The sequence below is a fragment of the Anser brachyrhynchus genome, assembly GCF_964034855.1.
Source record: "Anser brachyrhynchus genome assembly, chromosome: 1".
NCBI classification, from domain to species: domain Eukaryota; kingdom Metazoa; phylum Chordata; class Aves; order Anseriformes; family Anatidae; genus Anser; species Anser brachyrhynchus.
Window position 1 is genome coordinate 181178565 of NC_137694.1, and position 25278 is coordinate 181203842.

General features: G+C 38.5%; 1 protein-coding gene across 8 annotated transcripts in view; it reads right to left on the reverse strand.

Moving 5' to 3' along the window:
- The window catches only part of TSC22D1 (TSC22 domain family member 1), a gene marked incomplete at its 5' end in the record, with an annotated part of 86595 nt that overhangs the window by 56571 nt on the left and 4746 nt on the right, over positions 1–25278 (reverse strand). The window contains one exon of one of the 8 annotated variants that reach the window (XR_013940872.1): positions 334–440. The exons of the other annotated variants lie outside the window; for them this stretch is intronic. The remainder of the gene's footprint in view (positions 1–333; positions 441–25278) is intronic. 8 annotated transcript variants of the gene reach the window in all.

Here is a 25278-nt window from a genome sequence, read left to right on the forward strand (position 1 = left end):
AAGTAGTAACAGTACATGAAAAATGCATTCTAGATTATCTTGTACTGCTACCACCACACAAAAAGCACTTTGACTTTTTAAGTTTGCTGACTTAATAGTTTTCCTTACTGAACCACTGCCCTAAGTTCACCCATATTTTAGTATCAAATTAAAATTGCATGACTCTTCCCAAATATGATTTGAAGACAGACCGCCACGAGTTTTATAGTCAAATACTCTGAAGTCAGCTGAGGTAAAGGACACCTGAAATGTTATTTGGCTCTGCTTAAGTAGAGCTGAGATTGCACTGAGCTCCCCTGTATCTTTTCTCCATGCAAGCACCTTCACACCTACCTGCTTTGATCAGCCAGAACTCCCAGCTTTTGCACTAGACACAATTAACTTTGGCAGTGCCTCTTCACAGGCATACCAGTGTGCAATGTTTGACTGTCATTCTGTATCTGTTGAAATATTAGCACTTGGTTTAGGTTGTGTGAAAGGAAAAAACAGCAGCAAGTCATACATAACAATAAAATAGATAAGAGCACATACAGAGATCTATTTCTAGTCCAGACTTAGTGGCTTGCACAAAATTATTCAGAACAGGGAAAAGAAACACCATACATCCAAACCAAACAGAAACTTACCCCATTAACTGATCTGGGGTGTTTAACCATACCCTGAATCTCACAGGACCCTCTCTTTCCTTCATTTAAATAAAGATTTTATTGACAAAAATAAATGCAATCCGGGACAGATAAAAAGAGCTTCCCACATAAATATGCAATAGACTAAGAACCCTTTTGACAGAAAACGCCATTTGAATCATTACTGAACACCTCTACATATGATCAACGCACACAACATGCAAAGCTTATTTTGAAAGCAAGCTTGACAACTATATACAGCAGAAATTGACCTGATGGGTTTTTTAGCATGAAATTAGTTGCCTGATCTGTGCGAAAATGTGAAAATCACCGTTTCCTCAAAATAGCTGTTATATTTAATAAAATGATTCTGCCTGTAAGTTCCTAAGATCGGCTCTCCTATGAAAGACCAGCGAGGCTCCTTTCCTTCCCTTCCATCACATTTTCTTTTTAAGGCAAGATTCTAAAATTAGTTTGCAGCAGGACCAGAGAGAGGTCTGCCTTACAGTTATCAGATCTTAGCCGCACGGTATATGTGAACAAACTAGTATATTTTCATCTGAGGGGCTTCCTAGCTACCAAAGAAAAATAAAAGCCAAAAATCTCACAAGCATTATTTCTACACGCAGGAAAGGTTGTAACAAAACTATCTTACACACTCTCAAATTATTATTTAACTAGAACTCCGTCTTCTAGTCAACCAAAAACACAAAAAGGAAAGCACAGAACACATGACAAAGCCTGACATAGCCAGCTTATGGAAAACTGCAACACTGATGCCTAATAAAGTAAAAGTCACTGTTTGCGTGTGCTCAAAATCCCTTCTCTAGTGGCTGTAAAGTTAAGCATTACATAGAATTCAACTGAGAATGAGTTTGCATTAAGTGTAGTTACTCTTCCAAATAGCTGTTTCCCCAAGTTTTAAGTAATTCTTTGTCATAGTTTAATAGCTACACAACTGAAATCCCTATAAGCGTTTTGCAAACTGTACTAGAGTTTTATACAGCATAACTGTTTTATTCCTCTCCTCCCTTTTTGGCTGGGCAACCATTACGCTGAGTATCTTTCACACGAACAATTCTATATATTAGCAACAAGTAACTCTCTATTCCTTTATTTCCTAAGTATTTTTATTGTAGACTTCAGTCCAAAGGAAAAATTCTTCAGACGGAACTGCCAAGTTCATATTTCAAGATGCAGCTTACTGCAACACTCTGCTTTTCCCAGCTCTGGCAATCTTTCAATGTCCTGTGTGGTGTTTTTTTTCAAGTCATCAGGGAATTGCCTTTTACCAGTCAAGTTCTTGCACTCTAGCTTATAAAACACAACATGCATATATATTTAAGCAGCCTGGATGACAGAAGAATCATTGATGGTACCCAATAAAATACATTCTAATCATACTTGCATAGGCAACTGCACAACTTTGTTGGAGAGAAGCTGTACGAAGTATTTTGGTGAGCACTAAGTGGCATGTTGCAATGCACCATTAAAACATTCTTTATGACACGAACTGAACACAACTTTAAGAAATATGGAATATTCAAGCCTGTGCTAAGCAGAAGTCTGTTTTTTCCATCAGTGTAGCTTGATATTATGACTCAACATTCTGCTTCACCAATTCTTCTCTTGTACGTTTAAAATATGTAGACAGAAAAAAGGGCGTGTTAGGAAAAACAAAAGCAGTAACAAAGTATTGACAGCCTGTCACTACCACAAGCAAATAAGAATGTCTTCATACTTACTGCATTATTTTTTTTTAAACAAAACATGCAGTGAAACATTCTGAATTCAACAAAACAACAAGGGGAATGATTCCAGTCTCCAAAGTGGGGGAAGAGAGAACTGGGAGATGGAGAGGAGAGGTGGGGAGGGTGATACTCCACAACTGCAACAGACCCACTTAAACACCCTTTAGCAGCTTGTACATTGGCAGGTAATTGTCAAAGAGCAAGTAATTTAAACATGACAACCCCAGCCTTTAAGGAAAGGAATCATTAAAAGGATCTCTCAGATTTTTGAGCTCTACAAAACCTGAAGCTGCTTAACTTCAGCAAAATAACATTGATTATACACTAAAAGAGCACACCAACATATGATGACTCTTACCGCTGCTTATTAAGTTGCGGTTACAGAAACTATGAGCTGTAAGCATTCTGAAAGGAAAGTCAAGAGAGAAAGAATAAATGTCTTAAAATTCTTTTCACTACAGAAAACTGGTTTTCTTTCCCCATGCACTCCCCGGCATGCAGTAACACAACGCAAATTCCTTCCCTCTTCTTTGTCACTTAAGACCTACCATAACAAAAGGCTGCCTATCTCAGTAGTGTCCTAAATACTAATGTAAAACAAAATTTGTAAAATAATGCAATAATGTAAACTGCAATAATAAAGTAAAACAAGTCTATTTAGCAGCCAGCAATCAGAAAAGTTAGTATCATCTGACTCCCCTGCTTTCAATCTACCATAAACTAAATTATACTACTGTCTGTTAATTTGGAGCATAAATATATAGTGTAAATCGTCTGAGGTAACAAGCAGGACATCACAGACAAGGATGTCAATTTTGAGTAATCCGTATGGACTAGCCATAAAGCACACCATTACAGGGGAGGAACCTAAGTCACTGTGAGGAAGACAAATTCAAGCAAGCTTGTCAATCCACATCAGAACTGCAGCTAACTTTAAATACAAAAAAACATCTTTTCCTAAAGAAAAAAATGGCTCATAGCTGTTTGAACTATAAGCCCTTCTACATATTTTATTAGAATTACTCGTTTTATTTAGCCAATGACTAAACATTACTAGAAGGTGATTTAGTTCACACACACAGTTTAAAACCCCATGAACTTGCAAATTACTAGTTACCACACTTAAATGGTTTGAAGGGATAAACCATGCCAGATTCCGCAAGATTACTGCCCATGTCGTTCTACCACAATTTTGATAGGACCTTAAAAAACAAGAGGACAAAGTGTTTCTGCTGCATCTTCCCTACAAGACAACTTTTGAATCGATGGTTCAATGTAAATCCAGTTTGACACCTCCCCTGTTGGAGCAGCGAGGCAGCACATCCTGAGCTCAGAGAGCAGCAGCACCGTGTCTTCTTCGGGCAGCCACTAAAAGGGAAATTACAGGGGGAGAGGAAGAGGAAAGAGATACAAGAACTTAATGTAGCAGGGGAAAAGGGAAGGGAAGAGCAGCACGGCAATAGGAAAGGGATAACTGCAGTGCCAGAGTAAAAGGGATTTCCGATGGGAAGTCCTAGAAGGACTACCTATTTGTGTTTTAACTCTAATACTCATGGAATATATTGTTTGTTTCTCAAATAACAAACAAAAACACCTGGGGAGGGGGGAAAACAGATACATGGAAGTCAAACCTTTTAGCTTTGGTTCCTACATCCTACACTCCCCCTGAAGCAGAGCCACTGACTGAACTTCCCTGACTTGAATGCTGCAAGAGCAGCACTAACTTTCTGCGTTTATTAAGCCATTTGCAGGACCAGAGCCCACGTTATGGGTATAACACTTAGGCTTGAACATTAACCTGAATATTGCATCAGCTCTGCTATTTTTAAGTACAATTCAGCTTTTCTTTCGTGACCTGATGCAAGCCTCAATGATTGTTTCCAAAAAAAACTGTTCAAGAGTAGTTTGTTCAACATTCGTCTTACTTGCCAAATATTTAAGAGCCATTCTAATTTCACGCAGCAACATCAACTAGCAGAAGCGTTTATTAAAAGCAGTGACTGCTGTGCTTGACAAGAGAGCAGCTAATATTAAATTTATCCTTCTAAGTAAACTAAAAAGTTTTGTCAGCTTTGTTTAACTTCCATGTTACTACGGTAGGCTGCATGAATGATGATATCAATGAACAGAAGAATTCATCATGAAAAGAAGAATTTGGGAGTCTCAGGACTTCAGCTGAAATGCAATAAAAAAATGCATGGTTTTGCTGAGTTTTCTCCAATTGAGATTTGAAATTGAAATTCTTGCCAATTCCTCCACCTTTGTTTTGCCTTATCTGCCAAAGGCATTTAGCAATTTAACAAACAGGCAAAGAAATAGTTTGAACAAGGATTCAACAGCATATTCCGTTTTCTTGGCTCCATTACACCCACTCTGGTCTGCTCACTGGCCAAAGTGAAACCACAAAAAACCTAACAAGTTCTCAATTACTGGTGTAACTGAAGTCTGAGCATGTCATTTTCACCCAGTTATGCCACATTCGCTACAAGTTCGGGAGACACAAAAGGAGAAAAGTGATGAACAGAGGCTTCTGACGCTGGAATATCTGAAATCAATAGGTCAAAAATACCCTACGTTAGGTCTAGTGATCACCCTAGGACTTACCTAGATGAATTCAGCAAGCCCAAAGGATCTGCCTCTCTGCTCCTACAGCTGACTTACAGATCCCTAGCTGCAGCTTCCTCTGGGAGGAATTTCAGTGTCTGCACAGGCTGACAGCTGTCCAGAAACTTGCAGGCTGCTGCCTGAAGCAGCAAGGTAACAGCATACCGCAAAGGAAAAAACAGAATTGGCACACAGAGAGAGCCAGGCCAACAGGTTCCCCTTCAATACTGTCAAACTTTACAGAGCTTTACTTCAGGCTTCTGTTCTCCCCTCTGTAAGCATCAGTGAAAAGGAATTTGGAATGTAAAAAAATAAAACCAAGGCTCTTCTTCCCCAGCCCACCCCCAGATGCCTCCCCCAAAAAGTCAGCATAAAAACACGTTAGAAATCCCAAGACGTTGAGCTCAAGACAGCTTTGCTGACTGCGCTGTGGATTCCAAGACCGAAGGAGCCAGGAAGGGGGGCATCACATGGCTCTAAGGATACAAAGGGTCAAACAGGCAAGCACCAGCTATAGATAGCAGAATAAACTTATTTTCCTTACGGTCCTTCAAGAAAGCTTAGTTTACAGAAAGCTAGATGCTTTCTCTCTCTCTCTCTCTCTCTAAGAGTAGACAACTAAATTACCAATAACAGCCAATGCCAGAACCATGCACTTGTCAGATAAAATACTACAGTACATTTACCATACCTCCTTTCCTTTCCCCTTCCCAAAATATCCCATTTGAAACCTTCAAATAAAGCAAACCAACAGGTCAAAATACAAAATACAAAAATACAGGTAACAGAGAAAGGTAAGGAATGACCTTAGGAAGGAAGCAAGCAGCCTGACACAAGCCAACCACTGGAATTTACAGCAGTACCTAATTCAAGTTCCTTAAAAACGTTTCAGTGCAGGTGTGTGTCAGGAATAAGGTATAGGTGCTCTAGAGAAAACAAGAATTAACTGCAAACTAAGGGGAATAATACAAGTCAGACTTGCAGTCTACACATAGAACTAAGGTATTTGAGATTTCCAGTTTCAGCCTGATGAAGAACGAACGCCATCTCTGCTTCAGGGAAGCACAGCCTTCAGTTCCTGTTTTAACATCACAGGTCCCATTTCTGCTCATTTCTTTTCAGAAGACAAAAAACGTCACACCACGCTTTCCTGTCCCATATGCAATATATTTTAAAAGTTGTTTTTATGAAGAATAAGAAGTCTGAATTTATCACAGAATCACCAAATAGTTGTGATTGGAAGGGAGGTCAAAGCAGGGTCAGCTAGCAGAAAGAAATAATAAGCTACAACGGGAACAATAAGCTACAGGATATTCCAGGGTACTGCCTCCTGAGATGGAAACGAGCAGGGCTGGGAGCTAGCCACCTCTCCCCACCTTCCCCTCCTCCTGCCCATTAAGGATGGGTAACAGTGGCATTTGTACTTCATCACTGAGAACAGAAGCTGTCCGTAAGAGACCTGTACACAAACCTTTGGAAAAGCAGGCTTTTTCTTTACAGGAACAACCCCACTCACAGTGGAGCACCACGTGCCACAAGGCCATTTGTATAAGTAACTATATTTAACATATCATTCGGACACCTCATTATCAAATCAGCAAACTTTCTTGTTTATATATGTGTCACAACTTGGTATTTCCCAATTTAGGGGAAGCCTTTTTCTATTTGTTGAGAACCTCTTCCAGGCAATACGCTGTACCTTAACTGATGGGAAGAGTCTATTATTGATTCTTGATTAAAATCCCACATACAGCAAAACCAGGGCATCACACAAAAAGCCTTCATCTTACAACTTTAGTTTCAAGGATGTAAAAGGTATAGTGAGAACTAACTCCTTCTCCAGCTAATACAAACCTGAAGCTTATCAGTAACTTTTTTTAATTGATAACTACTTGTTTTGAAACTAGAGAGCCAAGAGACAGCTACAGACAACGCCTGAACCTTTTTATCTATCAGCGTGACTTAACCCAGGAAACACCAAAAGACATGAAAAGCGTGAGCTGAAGCTTCAAAGACCCAGTTCCAAAAAGAGTAAAGATAGTAATATTCACGGACATTATTTTTATTGACTTCGGTGAATTTCATCAGGATGGCTTGGGATACCCTGTTTTTAATGAGTACATACCACGCCTACTAAATAAACTAGAAGAACCGGAAGCAAGTAATGTAACCCCTCTTGAAGCACAACTATTAACAATAATGCATCATGCTGAAGTGTTGTGTTTTTAATTACTATCAACTCAAACCCATAAGCAGAATTAAATGAGTTATATAAATATTACTAAATCACTCCTCCGAAGTTGTTAAGTAAACATTTATAGTCACTTGGGACCCGTTAAAGACAGTGATTTATTTAAACTGGGCCAAAGACTGAAATTAGCATGAGCATTTTATGTTTTTATATTATATATCATCATGCTTTAAATATACATCAAAGATTTGGAGACAATGCCATGAAGTCTGTTTTAGCTTTTATAAACTAATAGCCACATCAATGACAGAGAAAACATGATACTGTAAACATGGAAGAAGAACTGTAATATGACTCATGAATAGTCCCACTGACTTCAATGAAAGCTCTTAACATGTATGATTTAAGCTAAAGCTACATTACTAAAATCTTCATTTTTAAGACAAGCTTTTTACATCCTTAAGTGTTAACTAAATGTAGAGTGAATAGTAATGAGAAACTACTCAAAAAAAGTCAAAATTGTGAAAAAATGAGGAGCCTCAAGGGAAAGACATCCAAATTCCTATTTCTGTGGTTCACTGGTGCAAAAGGTAAGCAAGAGGCTCAAAGAACAAATATAATCAACTCAGTGTTAAATTATAACAATTCACATTTTCTCCCTTTCTGTTAATGTTCACTTAGTCGAAAGCAAAACCATAAATAAGCAGTTGCAGTACAAAATCTCAATGAATTAGCTACGAGCAAATTCCAGTAGAAAATTCTTCCCTGGCTACATCACTCTTCCCTTTCCTCCATAGAAAAATGGGTTCTACATAACTAGAAATAATAAGCATTTGTCAGAGTCCTTGAAATTCCTCCTGCCTAGACACAGCACAGAAATAACCGTCCTATCATAACCCCTAAATATGCGAACAATCCTTTTCCCGAATTTATGCAGGATTGCAAGAACGATCTAGTATCAATTAAAAAGTTAAGCAACAGATTTGTTTGTTGATCTCCTTTTCCAACCCAAGCTTTCATGCATTAAACCTCAGGTGCTGGGATTTTAATTAAGTAGGGTTTTTACATAGCTAATTATTTGAATCAATTATATTAAACTTAAAAGAACAAAAACTGTTAGTACAAACAAAGAATTTAACAGCTTGTTTTGATGCTGGAACATGATGTAAGGCTCTTTTGTGCAGCAACTAAAAAGCTTAAATAATATGGGAGATCAGATGGTCCAAACCAAAATAGAAAGTGCTGTACACAATAACCTGAATCAGGTTCAACAGTCCTTAGAACAGCTCATGTTTTCCATGTAAGTTTCAAACAATCACAAAAAAAATTGCATTTCAGCCTTACTCCACTGAATAATACACGTACTAATACGATCACTGAAATTCTACTTGTACACTTTTCCATCCGATTACTCCTAAAGCTTCTGAATTTTACCAGTCTATTCTTTAAATTAAGTCACATACTAGCAAGAGTAACAGGTTTTCCAGCAGAGCCACATAATATACAAGTGCTTCTATTTCCCTTTACATTCTTTGAGGGCACTGACATCAGAAGTCACTGTTTTCAAAGGTCTTTACACAGTATAAGAATTACGCTCTGAGCTTGTCTGGCTTCCTTATTTTTTCCTCTTAGCTTTGTCTTCATCCTCATTCTACTGACATAGTCATTTTTTTTTTCCTTAAAAAAGCTTCCGTGTCATTGTGGTATACAGTTTTAAAAAAGCATCTAAACCATACCATTTCACAATATTTCAATATTCAATATTTCAAAATATTTAAAGACCCAGATTCTAGAAACTGTGATCCTTCATTGTTTTCTTCCCTTAGTCTGAAGCCTACAACAGCACAATCATTTCCCAAATGCAAGCAGTTGTGACAGTTCTTCTCAAAGGAAAACAAAGCCAACACTTTTCTTTTCAACTTACAACCGAGAAGTGTTATCAGGAGCACCTTGCCTTAAGTCCTCATCCAGCAGGAGTAATATTCCATCCATCTCCACAGCCAGCACTGCGTTCTTCCAGCAATGCTCTGATGAAACTGTAACTGACTGTGCAAAAGGACTTCCTGCAAAAGCCACCTATTGAAGTTATTGGCACTAGGTTATTAGCCTAATGAGGTGTATAAACTTATCCGGCCCAGCAGACAGCGTCCTACAGAATCACTTGGCTACAGGTGGCAGCAACTGATTCTGTGCTGTAAAAAGTACTTTGAATAATTTAGCCCATTATTACTCTTGGACATCTTCAGACTTCCCCCAGGATGTTTTACAGAGATAAGCAAACTCGTACTAGACAAAAAGGGGTCACAGTTTCTTGAGAGTAAAGCCATATGCAAGTTTATAAATTTATTGCATCCTTCTCCCCAGTCCTTTGCACCTAGTTTATCCTGCAGGAATGCGTTGTGTTCACATCTGTCACTCTTCGTGTAGATACAAACAAGTCATAAGCACTCGCCTAAGAATTACGGTTATTTATTTCTGAATATTTAAACTCATAGAACGGAATCATAGAATCATTTAGGTTGGAAAAGACCTCCACGACCATCACATCCAACCATTAACCTAGCACTGCCAAGTCTACCACTAAACCATGTCCCTAAGCACCACACCTCCACATCTTTTGAATACCTCCAGGGATAGTGACTCAACCACTTCTCTGGGCAGCCTGTACCAATGCTTCATGTCCCCTTCAGTGAAGAAGTTTTTCCTAATATCCAACCTAAACCTCGCCTGGAGCAAATTGAGGCCATTTCCTCTTGTCCTGTTGTTTGTTGCCTGGGAGAAGAGACCCATCCCTACCTCGCTACATCCTCCTTTGAGGCAGTTGTAGAGAGCAATGAGGTCTCCTCGAGCCTCCTCTTCTTCAGGCTAAACAAGCCCAGCTCCCTCAGCTGCTCCTCGTGGGACGCGTTCTCTTGACCCTTCACCAGCTTCACTTCCATTTCCTGAGAAAACTGTACAATTATTTTTAACACATTATCCTTCTCATAACAGCATTTTATATCACCTACATAATATGATGTGAATTTCAAGACTATCCAGAAGGAGGAAGAAATAAATTTCCTGAACAGTAAGGTGTAAATAGAACACTTGGTTAAGAGAGTTTTAGTTAGTTTTATATACTGACTTTCTAATCACATACTCAACAATTTATGGGTGCTTTAAGTTAAGAATGCTTTTTAATTTTAAGACAAGCATTTTAAGACAAGCATTAACTCCCTTCACTACTACCCAATGTTTCAGCTAGCAGGGAACATTTGAAATGTTTTGGTTTTGAGACTTAGAAAACATTACAATAACTTACTGGCTTTAGTAACTGGGATTAATTTTTGAAAAAGTCTTTTAAAAAAAGTTTTGAACTTTTTTTTAATATTTAAAACAAGATCATTAGGCTTCCAGTATTTCTAGACTTATTACTCATTTTACTGCTAACTTGCAAAGTAACTGCATTGTTTTTGTATAACCCACATCCCACTGCATTAAAATTGAATCAAACACCTTCTCCAAACACCAAATACAACTCCAGAGAAGTCTGCAAACTCCTCCAGTTTATGAAGTAGGATTCCTGGGAGAGGTATCATCCAATACAATACTAATATGCAGCTGAGAGCCACAATACAAAGAGGGAATGGCAGACATGGTAGCTGGGGCTCATCTTAACCCAGGTTCTGACTCAAGACCACACCACAGTAGTACTCCCTTTGGGAGCACATTCAGGTCTCGTTCAAGCACAAATGCATTAAGCAGAACATTATTTGCCCAGAATGACTGCTGAATGGATTAAAAATAAATACAACACAACGGAAAGAAAGCTATTCTCAATAGAGCTAGGTGTTCTAAATAAAGTCATAAAAAGCTTAAGTAGATTACTTGTCTCCTCTAGGGTTTAGTGACCTCTGACATCTTGCTGATCTGCAGAGCATCTGATAACACCAGCAATTCTAGAAATTTGCAAGTCCTGAAAAACGTGTTTCAGAAGCTATTATTAAAGTCCAATTCCCCCTCAGTGTTACTTACTAGAATAAAGCATAACAAGGACATATGTATCTTTCCACACGGAACTGCGTAACTGCATTTGAGAGAAGCAGCACCCTGATGAGGAAGCGCTTTGACAAATGTGTATCAGATCTCACAGATTCTCAAAATGACCATTAGTGCTCTTGCTGCAACAGCAACCATGCAGCCGTGAATGGAGTGGAGCTGTCCCGTCCTTTTCTTCCACTGTGAAGACATTTCTCAGCAGCTTTGGTACCAGCACTCACCTGACAGAATTGGGAGGGGAAGCACAAGAAGCATTTCACATCTTTTATTCAGAGACCTTCGCAGGCAGCAGTAAAGTTAAGAACCTGGTAATTTTTAATGCTTGCTACTTGCTTATTTATTCATTAGCAACAGCTAATGGAGTTGTTCACAGAAGCTTTGAGAGAGGATATCGTAAGAGAAGGCATCTTTCCTCCTGTGGGGGAATGCATAACTACTAAGGATGACTTGGGCAGGAGCAAGAAAGGCTAAAGGGTTTCCCTCCTCCTGCTGTGTAGCAGGGGACAAATGGCATGGCTCACTTCTATCACATAACCACTAAACACATTTATGTAAAGATGAATTTGCCTAGAAAGGCCTACAGTGTATGCTGATAAGGCAACCAAGCATTTGCAAAATATGCAAGTAGGGAAAACAGCAGCATGCAACTGTTGAAGCTTATTTCTTTTGACCCTACTGATACAGCTACTGCTTCACTTCAGCGCAGTTAGCCACCCTACATGCGCTCCTATAACAGAGTTATTTTTGTGTTGCCAGTAAGAACTGTTTCTATGAAGAGACTCTTCACAGGGTTTTAAACTTTGCAGTAGTTTTAAGTAGGCATGAAATTTCAAAATTTCAGCGAAACTAAACATCAGAAGCTGCCTTATGAAACCAAGTTTAACACGTAAAGCATTTTTCTTCTTCTTTTACAGGGCTCTTGGATATTTGCCAATGGGGCTCTAGTGTCAGTGCTGTAGCATCCAAAGGGCTATTTTAAGCCATTGCTGTGCTGACCATTACATTTTTCAAGCACGAGAACAGCTTCCTGAAAAATAACGATTGTGAATGAATGTTTTTGTTGTTAATGACACTGTAAATATCTTGCTTCATGCTTACGTGACATCATAATTTGAGCTGCATTTTGAAAGAACATGGTAGTAATTACACCTTTCCCTACCTCTCAACTTTTGTTATTCCACAAAGAAACACATCCTCGCTTTCCAGCTTTTAGCAGCCCATGTGATCAATTGTGATCACTCACACTTCTATAAACAGTCTGGGGTATGGCCTTCTTCTGTACCTCTTCTTCCATTTGACTCCATCAGTTCCCTCTCCTGCCCTCATACTTCAAAGCCATTTTCAACAAAAGTTTTTAAAAAAGGTATGAAGAAGCATCCTGTCTTCAATAAATGCCAGCACCAGATACTTCAGAAGCTGCTGCAGAAGGAAGCTATGGGTAACTTGTCTCAGAAAAAATACATTTACCTGCACATTTACTGGTACCAGGTCTTGATCTAAACTAGTTTTCATTTATAACCTAAAATACAAAACAAGTATGTGTTATAGCTTTAGGCTCCTTCTGAGTCACGGTCTCAACCAGCAGTGAGATGCAGGTTTACCATTCAGCTTTAGAGATTTGTGTTTCTTGTTTTAGGTATTACTTTGCCGTTTTATTTTGAATTCTTTCTAATCCCAGTAGATCATACTTAGTCATTAATTAAAATACAACACTAACTCAATTCTACAGTGTCCTAGTAAAGGCTACAGCAACACACCAGGCCTTAACTCATTAGTTTTTTATTTTCCAAGGCTCGAGTTTGGAGCAAGCAAGCCTACTCTAAGAGGAGAAGACAAAGGACTTCTGGTTAAATAAGAGTGACTCTCTAGGAAAACAACGGGAAAATACAAAAGCAGGTCTTCCCTCAGTCTGACAAGATGAACTAGCAGCACACAAACATGATATGGTTAATCACAAACACTATCCTTTATCTTACCCCTTCCACCACTTCTAGTCACCATCAGAGAGACTAGTTTTCCTGAACCCAAGTCATTATTCTTCCAGCGTTCTGAAGGAAAAACAGGAGATGCTGAACCAAACTCCAACAGAAAAAGCACAACACAGTGTCAGAAAATAAGAACTGCAAGAAACTATTCCAGGCTTAAAAACAGGATGATGAGGACTTCATTTTTCTTAATGAGTTGCCTCAAGCAGCATAACCTAGCTCTGCAAGTGTTAAACTTTGCCATCATTACCAGGGAAAGAGCAGAATACAGTTTCCAAGACGGTATTTAGGTTAAGTATTCACAGCAATACAGAGAAGCTTCAATACAACAGTTCACATCAATCATTACCTACAATTCTTGAAGGCGATGGCTACAGCAATTAAAACAGCCACTTCCAAGAACATAGCATCCCCAAAACGCTAGGACATACTTAGCCAGACTGTACAAAACCTACAGTAGGTGGCCAAAAGCTTGTCACCTTCTTCCACTTCTTCCTATTGCAGAGAGCCTGTGTGTCCATAAAGTACTGAGAGGTACTCGTCCTTCCAAAGAAATGATACTGAAGATAAGAAAAGCATGGCTGTTTCTAGATGCCTTCCTTGTACAAAGCTGAAGGTTCAGAAGTCTCCATTGCACAAACCTCTCCAGAACACGAACTGAGAGTTTCCAAGCTCTCCACCTCACGTGCTATATGCAGCTCCCCTCTTCAGTGGATGCCTCCTCTACTAGCGTTGTTATCAATTACTCAATGAGATGAAATAACACAAGTCTGCCTTCAAGGCAACCAAGACACCACGCCAACAGCAGCTATCCTGCCATTATGCCTTAGTTTCAGACAATTTTTGTATTTAGTTTTCAGAAAAGCCAAGATGCAAGAGACTGCCTTAATTTTCACGTTTCATGGTCCGTGTCTGTGCAATCTTAATTCAACCCACTAACATACTTACAGACAAATACTGCCTATCTTTTGAGGCACTGCACTTCAAGCCATTACTTACCCATCTGAGATTACAAACAACCTTTGTTAGTACCCAAGGACAGTCTCACAGGAACTGGTCACATTCACTGACAGACACTATAATTAAATAGTATTAAGCCATGGCTAGATTTTCTTTCATTAAGAAAAAAAGGCTACTTACTTTTACCAGCAATTATGTTTGGTACATTTCTTTCGTGGTCACTTTAGGCAGACTAGACTACCTATGGTAATTACTTCTTCTAACTCTTATTTCTGAAGCGAAACATTTCCAGCAATTTCCTTTTTTTTTTTTTTTTTAATATAATCGTCCCTCTTCATTAGAGTCAGACAACATATGCCAGTGGCTGAACACAAACAACTGATAAGCACAAGTTGAAATATCCAGTGCTTGCCAGTCACACCAGAAGTATTTTGCACAGGGACAAATAATTTCATTAACTTCTTTATACACTTTATCCTAAAATATTAAATTTATATTTGGCATAAGAAGTGCTACAGAAAAAATACCATTAAGCTATAAAATAACTTAAGTGCAAATATATCCTGACGTACAGACTGGTAAGTCATTGAATTGAATATGTTAATTGAAAACGTTGATGTTTTGGAGAAAAATGAATTGGAAGTTACTTTAACTATTTCTTTTCCTATCTTGACATTCCTATAAAGATAGAGGTTCATATAGTATGATTTTCCATTACACTTACATTCTAAGATGGGTGTTCAGGAAAACAAAAGTTCTTAGTAGAATGGGCACAATTTAGGAAGTTCTAGCAAGAAAAGATGTACATACACACACTACGATTCACTACAGAAGATTAAAACTTGCATTTGAACATTTCTGAACACAGACCTCGGTGTCAAGCTGTCCATGCCAAATTGTGCAAAGCTACATGGCAATTATTATCAGACAAACGCAACCTGCGTGACTGTTCCATTTTGAGAAGGCAATTTTAAAGAGTACCTATAATTTCAGTGAATTGCAGGTATTTTTAAAAGCCAAAGTGGAATAAGAAAGAAAAGATGTTTGGGATTTTGAATAACTGCCTGTGTCTTACATTGCTCTTCAGTCTATATTTGAACATAATATACACAGGCCATTTAACAGAGATATCCCAATATCCACTGTATTTGTTGCTGTACGTTTTAAGACTGAATATAAATATAGATAAATAATACACTATATATAGATATATAGTAGTAGTACAGTAGATACTTATATTTTTTTAAGTTCCTGAAATATCAAGGGTAGTTTAGACTACCTTGTTTGGAGGCTGGACTAAGAAGGATCTCCTTCTAAAAATAATTTTAGAAAACATAATAAAAAGCCTCCTTATACATTTCTTCAATTAAAAGGTACTAAGATGGAAGGTTGCATGGCTTTCTTAAACACTGTTTAGTTTCAACACATTGTTTAGTCTCAACACAGTCTTCTATGTGAAAATATATATGAACAATTACAGCAGAATTTCAATGTCCCTTAAAAAATTCTTTGGAGACCTGTTTGTGACACCTTCAGAGAAAACACTTTCATCCAATAGCTTCACAGGCACTAAAATTCCATGTTTAAAGTATTTTAAGCATTTTGACAGCAAATATGCACATTAAAGATTCTCAGCGAGCAGATTCTCACAGTCAGACAAATGCAAAAAAGATAACTACTGCTAGCCACAACTGTCTGCTATAACAACGTTAATATTTATTTTTCTGCTTCCACAGATCTCAGTATTCTTCACAAGCCAAAAATATCCTCATGCAAGTCATCAACTGCCATTTACATGTTAATTTCCAGTGAAATGAAAGACTGCTCAATTACACTGCTGTGCCCCAGCACAAGCAAGCAGCACTAAGAATACACACATCCCAAGAGCCAAGTGAGTGAAACCTCAGAGAAGAGGCTAACCTATGCTTCCACGACAAAATGGTGACTCGGGTTTCGGTGCAGCAGCGTTGTAGAGCCTCCTTCGTTCCTAACAGGATGCACCTCCACAGGAATACACAGATTACTATCCTGCCTTGCTGCTCCGTTTTCATAAACCACTGAAAACTTGTTACATTTTGCACGTGTTAAAGGACTGCTATCTTAAAATCATTTCGAAAATAGCACAGAAATCAGACAGCAAGTCTTTCAGGATCATCATAACCCTGCTCTTGGTTACAAGGCAGGGAAAGCAGAACCCCAACTCCTGACTAGGCCCTTTGGCTACTATCCCTCTCTCCTCTGAGAAGCTGAGTTGCCAACAACTGCGTACACTTGGCTCAAACACATACAGTCCTGACACCATTTCACGCCGACTGAAATCCCTTTCCCCTCTAAGAAAAGAAAGAAGGAAACCAAAAAACCACCATCATAAACATTTCACACCTCCTTTACTCCCTCCTCTCTCTCCAATCAAATCCAGGCTCGGGAACTCCTCTTTTACAAGCCGTTACGGAGTTGGAAAAAGCCCTAAAAACTTGGAAAGAAAGAAAAGAACATGGAAGCACATGCACATCCTGCCCCATTCCCTGGGCACTTATGAGTAACTTGCCATTTCACCTAATTTAGGATATTAGGCCTACTAAAGAAACACTTGGCAGCACAATGCACTGATCCATTCTTAACATAATAACCTCATTCAATAGATTAAAGAGGTGCATTTATACCTTAAATTCATTTGAGTAGTACAGTAAATTATTTAACAAGTACTTAAAATATTAACTCATGGTTCGTTTTATTTTCACTTGGTCTTATTTTTGTGTGAATGCAAGAAGTGAAACACCAACAGCAGCAATTGCTTCTCTTCTCACCAGCAGTTTTTGTGGATTTTTTTCTTTAAAAAAGAAGTGAGATTTATGTATTCTCATGTACATATACATACACACACACATGTACACAGATAAGCAACATTCAGAGTTTTCAGTCCAAAAAAAAGTGAATCAAAAACCTCTAACATTTCAAGTTAAGGTCAGGTCAAGATTTTCACTAAACTGCTCGCAACATAAGCCATAATGCTGAATAGAAACTAATTACTACTCCAGAATCCTTCCCTGCCGGATTTCAGAGATGCTCAGAGTTAGTGAGGATCCAGCACTGCAAGTGACGTCAAGGGACAATGACAATTAATACCTCCTTAAATTAATGGTACCACCAACTGACTTCCTCAGAGAAATAAAGAATCTCTTCACACGATATACCAACACGTTATTGGATGTGTGTATACACAACAGTCTCATAAAGCTACCAAGCTGAAAATAATCTCTCAGGAAATCAACAGAAGCTAATTTTTTGACGAAAAATATCCCAATTCAGTTGCGATATATGCCCAACAAGTCATGTATAATTTAAATCCTGCCTGGGAAGTTTTTGTTTCATCTTCTTTGAAAAGAGAGATCTCTAAACTGCAGTCACAAGAGCAGTCCAAACAACCACACATGAGTTATTGGGCTTTATCACACTCTTGATTAGCTGTAAGAGCACTAAATATTTAGAAACACGAGCTTAGCATGGTTAAGTTTTGAACTGATTTCTTGCATGTAAGTTACGACCGCCAGCAATCATCTCTCTTTCATCCATACACAACTGTGACAGAGTTGGGTGAAGGGCAGGTCAGGGGAAGCTTAAAAGCGTAAAAGTTCTCTCTCATCTTGACAGGGATTTCATCCCTCTCCAGTGCATAGGGAGTTCAAAGTCGCTGGGAGAACATTAAAAGGTATTTCTATACCATGCATTTGTTTACAGCGATCTAATGGAAAAAGCCATTCCTAAACCAAGCACAAAACTCATCACAGGTACCAAGCACCAAGCTCCACAACGTAGCAGCATATGGAATGACAAGGGTGCTGACTAGGTACATCAGCACTGAAAATTAACGCTTGGTACCAATAACGAGCACTGCTACTGACCAAAGACAATCGATTACAGATTAAAAAATAAAATAAATCCATGCTTGCAAAAAAAATGGCATAAGCTACATGTAGTTTGAAGCTTCAGATCTTCCAGGAATGAAGCAAGTGTAAGGCTCAGGATACGGAAATAAGCATATACTAACAGCACTCTCAGAACTACATTACAATATACATTTTTACTACAGAGCTATTATTTAAGGCACAAAGACACTAAGACTGTTGTTGAATACCTATCTGCATTTTCAGCTGCTTCAAGTTCTGTCCCTAATACTTAGCACAGCACTTTCACACTGTTGCTTAAGCAACTGACACAGAAGTCCAGATCTGCATTACACATGAAGAAATCAGAGTCCTGAGAAGTTGCTGCTGGATATCCATGCTAATTTAAACACCAACAACAGAAAGAAGGCTGGACAACTCGCACACAAGCTCGAACAATTTGCCTGGCCAAGTGGTTTAGCACATTTAAACAGCACGTTAGAAAACTCCCTACAAACAACTTCCAGTTGGTATCAGATTTCTAGTTCCTTACTAGAAATAGCATCTACACCTTTTTAACAGGTCCGTTTCTAACTTTCAGTTAAGCCTAAACCTACAGGAGATCTTCCTGCGTCTGTTTTTGCAAATTATACGTGTAATTCTCCAATATAGATGAAAATATAACGAATATAGAACAGATAACCAAGACATCCCTCATTTTATTAAAATAAATACGATGCAGTTTTCTGAGAATTTCCCTGAGAAAAAACAATCATACCCACATCTGTTGTGCTTCGTGGATTACAGGCAGCTTCTCAGAAAGTGTTGAATTCCTAATCCCTGGTGATAATAAAAACCTCAAACTGCTCTACTTCCTACTCTATTCTTCTACTGCACTTTCAGAATTTTGCACCACTGCAGTATGTACAATACCTGTAACCCCCAGCAAGGAAGGTTAAAATAAAGAGCAGTTTGTTTAGGTAACAGTTCTACGTTGGACAAAGAAAAATTACTTTGACTCTTCTGGACTATTGCTGGCCCTGCACTGCAAGGAAAAAAAATAAGGAAAAAAAAAACTGGGGTGAGAATTTAAAGCTTGAATGCCTGCAATACTTAGCTATACATCCTGACTGTCAAAGGTACTCAACATATGAAGTCTCATCTATACCATGCACCTCATAACAGTATAATAAACACTTACTTAAAAAAAGAAAACATTTTAAAATCCCATAGAAGCACACACCAGGCTAGGTTAATTACTAACTGAACAATAAAAGGTTAAATTACCGATAGCATTAAAACAGCTTAGATGAAGTCAAAACCACTAAGTTAAAGACTGTGGAGTAGGAAAAAAATCATGAGTCATATCTGAAATACAAAAATCGAAAGTGTTTGCTCAGAGAAAAGTGGTAAGTAAGCCTAAAGAGTCACAGCACACTACCTAATCAAGTGTTTGTGAATTAGGATGCAAGTATAAATATTTTCATAAAATGGAAGGGGTTCAGCTATTAAAGCACAATGCTGTATTTCAGCTGTGATGAGTCATTCTTAATCTCTGCACAGCACCAAAGTGAGAAACCCTCATTTAGTAGGTACCAACAAGTCGTTTAGTCCACAAGGTAGCTAACAATGATAAAAGAGCCAGAATATCACGGCAAGAGTCACACATTTGCATGTATAGGATCGCTAGGGTTGACAGGCAATCTCTGCCCGTCAAACACTAGGAACTACTCGATCTCTCAGTGAAGTCTGGCTTCAATAGAAGATGGAGACTTTTGCATAGGACTGCACCACAAAGCAAATCCTGCTTCAAACGCTGCTAATTCACACCAGGTGTTTGGAAGCTTGCACAAAATGGGCTGATAAGGGTTTCTACCCCGCAGCTGACTACAGCATAAATAGTACCTTTGTTAGTTAATTCCCCAGTACAGACCAAGAGTTAATTTTTGTAAGACAGTAAAGCCATAAGGACAAGATGCCCCAGTTTGATGCCATATATTAATTACACTGTGTTTCCATCATTCAATTCATAACTCTGTACATGTTTTAGAATAGGCTAAAATAAACTGAGGGATATCTCCAGTCACTCAAGAGGTCTTTCCATCTTACCTTTAGGTTACGGTTTCTTGTACAATCACACTGAGAATAAACTAGTTCCTTATTTACAGTGATTGTTACCATAAAATAATTTACTTAATAATCTTGCCCATAATCTATGCTCTGTAAAGCATGCTTTTGCTTAATATCATTGCCTTTGGTGGCCCAACTGCAGTAAATGACAGGTATAGGCCCATTTTTTAAGCAGCTATCAATATTTGTTCAAGTAAATACATATTACACACACAGCACATTTCATTCTCATAAATTAATCAAGAAGAGAAGAGAACGAGGGCATAAAAATCAATGAGAACAAAGACACAGCATTCTTTTCGATTCTTATGGTTTACCTACACTGAACTGCAGACCCAGATCACAAACTATTCCAAAAAGTCATACCAAGAACACACCTGCTATTACTATACTGGTATTTGGGCATCCATAATTTCTTCTTCTAGAACAGCATACAAGCAGCACTATTTACAGCTGATCTACCTCCTAAGCCTTTTCAGATCTAATACCATATATTCACTATTATCCTTTGCAAAGTGAAGAGCATTATTAAAGCTCTCTTCGTAGCATAGGTGTGCTATCCACGTCTTTTTACTTGTGTTTAAGCAAGGTACATTTTAATGGCTCCCTCCCACCCACAGAACTCTGCTTACCAGGGAGCATTACAGGCATTGCTCTGTTGTGGCATTGCCCAGGCCATGGTGACTTGTGAAGGCTGAACCACTTGACTCCCAATACAGACTGACTGGCAGATTCCAATTTCCAAATTAACCTGTAGCTTAAGGAATGCAAATCCTGAGAAAGCAAAGAGTGCTTTTCAGCATTGAACGCTTAACCTTTTGTTTGTCCGTTTTCACGCACGCAGATATTTAGCCTGCTTATACACTGACGATTCCAAAGAGCAGCCAAAACTGTAGTGCTAATGAACATTTTCTGGAAATCCCATTAAAACCCGTCTGCTCTTCCTGTCTTTAATGAACACAATACCATGCGTGCAGAAAACGCATCCACAAAAGACACCGGGAAGAGGTCCATCCAAACAGATATCACCACTTTTTGCCTGCATCGAGTTCACCCTTACTGCAACTACACAGTGCTGGCAAAGCAGCTGCTGTCATTACACAGGGAGAAATGTGCTAACTATCCCAAGCTGTGGTTTGGGATAACCACAGCCCCAGTGTCACAAAACTCGGCTGACGAGTTACGGTGAACCAAGGCTGCTGCAGACACAGGAGACAGCAGCACTCTTGTGCCTACAGCTGGCCAGCAGACACACAAGGTGCAGACCCTGAATTCCTCCTCCTTCACTTAGAGCAGAGAACTAACCAAGTCAATTCTGCCAGTGGTAGGCATTTTCTTTCCTCAGATGAAAACAAAAAAAGCTGAACTTGTCAGCACCACACAGCAGTAACTGCATTTTCTTCACCAAAGCACTCTTCACTCGCGCAATCTGTCATTAACAAGGAGGGTAACTACTTTTTTTTCCCCGAGTTCCATAAATAGCCAAATTGAAAATACGAACAGACTTTTTAAAAAGTCAATATTCAGGAATTCAAGCTGTGTCATTTTCAAATGACACAACTCTAAAGCAAGCTTAACCTCTGAATAATGGAAGATGGTGACATTGCCACTAGGCTGCACCTAAAAAAAATAACGACCATGAATCCATGCTGAGCCACCACAAATGCTTTGTTGTGAAGCATCTTCTAAAGGTTATCTTCCTCCTTTTGCTCAAATTTACAGAAGCAAACTTCACAGCAAATGAAGAAGTCCATATAAACTCTAAACAGCACGCAAAAAAGCAGTTATTGCATTAAAAATAACATTTAATTGAAACTTCCAGTTGTGCTTCAATATGTTCATTCATGCTGCCTACTAACAGCTTCAGCAAGAACCCAATTGCACCTGTAAAAACCTGACCAACCTTCCTACTTGTGTGTAGGAAACCTCATCCAGTTTCCAGTGTACTCTCGCTTTACAAGCCACTACTAGTTACTACTAGTAGAGATTCTCCTACAAGAGATTCTTAAAATTCTGTTCACAGGTCTTTCAATTCTCATGCTCAGCTTTAAAATTCCAGTTGCTCCACGGATTTAGCAGGCCAGAACACATACGGCGTACAGAAAACATTTCCTCCAAAAATTTCTTTTGCTGTCTCTTCTGCTGTAAAGACGTCTTTTACTAAAAAATTCTCTCAGAAAGAGAATTACAGGAGAGATTGTCAGATAATAAAGAATACTTCAAATATCTATGCCAATTTTATGTGTTTATCATCTCTTCCTCCTTCCTCTTTTGCTTCACTGCTAGATGAAATGCACGAACAGGTGAAAACAACTTGCATCAGATGAAAGAATGAAAGCAACTGTACAGGAAATGTCAAGGACAGGGAGACAGTTATTAGTTCTCACATCTTTCATTCATAAAATCTGCTTTTGAGTAATGGTACTCATATTCAGTTTCTTAAATTAACTTAAAATAGCCTTTAGAAATGGTATAAATATGTTGATCTTTAGTTTTTAAGTTACCTCTGAATTGGAGTATTTATATCTATCTGTACAAATTCTTACTGCAAGTGCCTATAACATAATAAAGCATTGTCTATAAAGATGTAAAACTGATATATTTTGCAACACTCAGTATAAATACTCAAAAGAACTTGCTGCAATATAAATATGTTTTCATACTTAAAGGTTTCAGAAGCATCGAAATAAAAAAATCCCCTTCTACAGTTCTAGAGATTAAATACTGAGCTGAAAAGACCAATGTCTAAAACGGATAGAATTCAGTAACAGAACTGAATAAACTGAGGTAACCACTGCAGATTTAAGGGTGTAACTCTATGAGAATCACATATTAAAACGAGTTCATACTACGGTTCAAACTAACAAAAACAAGATGTAAGATCCAAAAAACTGGCTGGCATTTTTGTAGATTGAAATATCAGAAGAGAAGTCTACCAATATGTAAACATCTATGGCATACCTGACAGGCTGAAGAAATATTAGTCGGAAGAATTTATTATTATAAATACAGAACCTGACTGTATTATTTGTATCCTCCTTATTAAAGTTTGTAAATTAATTTTCCATAGGACATTCTGCCAAGCATATCATTTTTAATATCTCTTCGAGTCATAACGGTGATTAAAAAACCTGACCCATACTGGGGAAATAAAGGTTGCTGTTTTCAAAGCAGATACGCCCCACGCTGCCCATATTTAAAAGGCCGTGCCCTGATAACAGGCATCAAAAGAACTGCAAACAGCATCCTAAAAATGAGAGCTGAAGACTTAAAGATACCGGTATGTCTTTAAGCGCAATTATATGCGGGTTTAAGGAAAGCTGGGAGTTAATCTAAACAAGGCATTACATAGGTCAGATGTTTCTTCAAAGGCACACTAAATGGAATTTTACAGCTTCTTCACTGGCCCAATTATGTCAGTGCTTGCTTGCTTTCCTCCCCTACCTTTTCCCTTGCCAGGTTTAGAACCACTTGGGATGTATTGATATAATTTTAAATGAGATGTATGGGTGCACGAGGGAGAAGGAGCAATCAGGATTTTACATGCACGCACTTACATGTATTTATTTATAGTATAGCTCCTCCTTTAATGTTTACGTACTCTTACAACATACTACAACCTTACCTCTTGTAAAACAGGGAATAAGCTAACAAAGAGGCAAAAAAAAAAAACCCTCTCAAGAGTACTCTAGTTAGAGACATTCAGTGGCCAGAGAAGTAAATGAGGAGCCAGGGAGAGTAACAGCATGTCCTGCACTACCTGTAGGGAGTGACAAGATCTGAGGTCCAGACCAAAAGAAATTCCACGGTCAAGACGATACGATGCCTTGCCCTGAGACTCCCTGGGAGCAGAAACAGAAGCCATCTCAACAAATTTTCAGTTTTACAGGCAGATACGCAGGGAGAAACTCCACCATAAATTATCCAAGCAAACTGATCACCGCTGCCATGCAAAACACAAAATTATTTTTGGTCTCCATTTAACAGAGTCATATCCTGCTCTGTGTAAAGCATCTAAATGATTTTCCAACTGCAGCTAAACAAAAGTATAGCCTACCTGGAGATGACAGATAGAACAAAGACACAACGTGCATGGGAGAAGAAAGGATATGATCTTTAGCTGGCCAAATAACAGAGGAAGAAGGCATTTCTGGCTATTGTTACCCTGAGGGATTTAAACATGCTGGGAAAAGCTACCAATCATGACAAACAGCTAACATATGCTCTTAAAATCAGGGTACAATCACGTGCTAGATGTGATTTTCCAAAACACTGAGTATCAATGAGCTTAAAATTCTCTTACTTAGTTAGGATCTCCTGAAAGCTTTGGGATTTTTTTTGCCCCATTGGTTGGTTAAAAAAAAAACAGGATCAGTGTCCAAGTTTAGAAAGATCGAAGAAAGGAAAAGCAAATAAAAAGTTTGAGAAAATTGACTGCTAGTAGCACAATAGTGACACTGGGAGCTTTAACACCTCCATCTGTCTTCTTCCACCTTCACGTATTTATTGACTAAAAAACATGATCAAAATGAAACAGTGTTGGAACTTGTCTTCCAGCACTCCTCGAAGACAAGCTGCTACTCATTATAGCTCTCTGGCATCTTAGAAAGATGTGATGAAAACCACTAAGACAGTCAACACCTCATGATCAACATAATCAGAGACTGCTGATAGAGTTAGTATTTTCAGTATTAAGAAGCCAGCCTCTCCCAGCAACCTTTTTTTTTTTTAATAGAGTTTGGTCATTGATATTTCTCTTATTTCCTGCCTCCCATCCCCACCTTGTAAATATTCGGTGTTTTATTTTGTCTTCCTCCCCAAGTCTCAGCTTTTCTTTTCTAGTGCTCTTTTCTGTCCTCCCCCCCATTTTCAAGGTAGGTTGGTTACTTATTTTAAAGTTATCTACTTCCCCCATTAGCGTAGTTTCTTCTTAGACAAGAAGTTCCTTGGGAAACCACCGCAGCCTTCCTGTCCATTTCTAAAGGCGTATCACCAGAGGTCCTCAATAGCTAGGAACTTCCAGATATAATGAACACTAGACAATTGCACTGTAAAACTGCTATGAAGATTGCTTTACCCTGCGCACCCAAGGGCCTTCTGCAACTGACA